Source organism: Penaeus monodon, chromosome 22 (assembly GCF_015228065.2).
Source record: "Penaeus monodon isolate SGIC_2016 chromosome 22, NSTDA_Pmon_1, whole genome shotgun sequence".
Taxonomy (NCBI): domain Eukaryota; kingdom Metazoa; phylum Arthropoda; class Malacostraca; order Decapoda; family Penaeidae; genus Penaeus; species Penaeus monodon.
This window is the reverse complement of record NC_051407.1, coordinates 8,749,458-8,749,713: the sequence shown is the minus strand read 5'-3', so window position 1 is coordinate 8,749,713 and position 256 is coordinate 8,749,458.

Sequence of the window (256 nt, the reverse complement as noted above, 5' to 3'; positions counted from 1 at the left end):
CACACACGCTCACTTCCATATTTGTGCAATACAAGAATATTTCAAAAGTATATTTTCCGCTCATGTCTATGCACACAAACAACGGTCCTAGCAGGAAAGCAATTCCATGTTTACATAAAAGACGCCTGCAGGTACCTGTATATATATGTGTGTGTGGTTGTTTCAATATCATTATTTTTATACAATAGAGATATGGCGAACAAAGGTTAGTGGTTCTATCTGTGGTCGTACTAAATGTTTAATAGTATAATCAGTT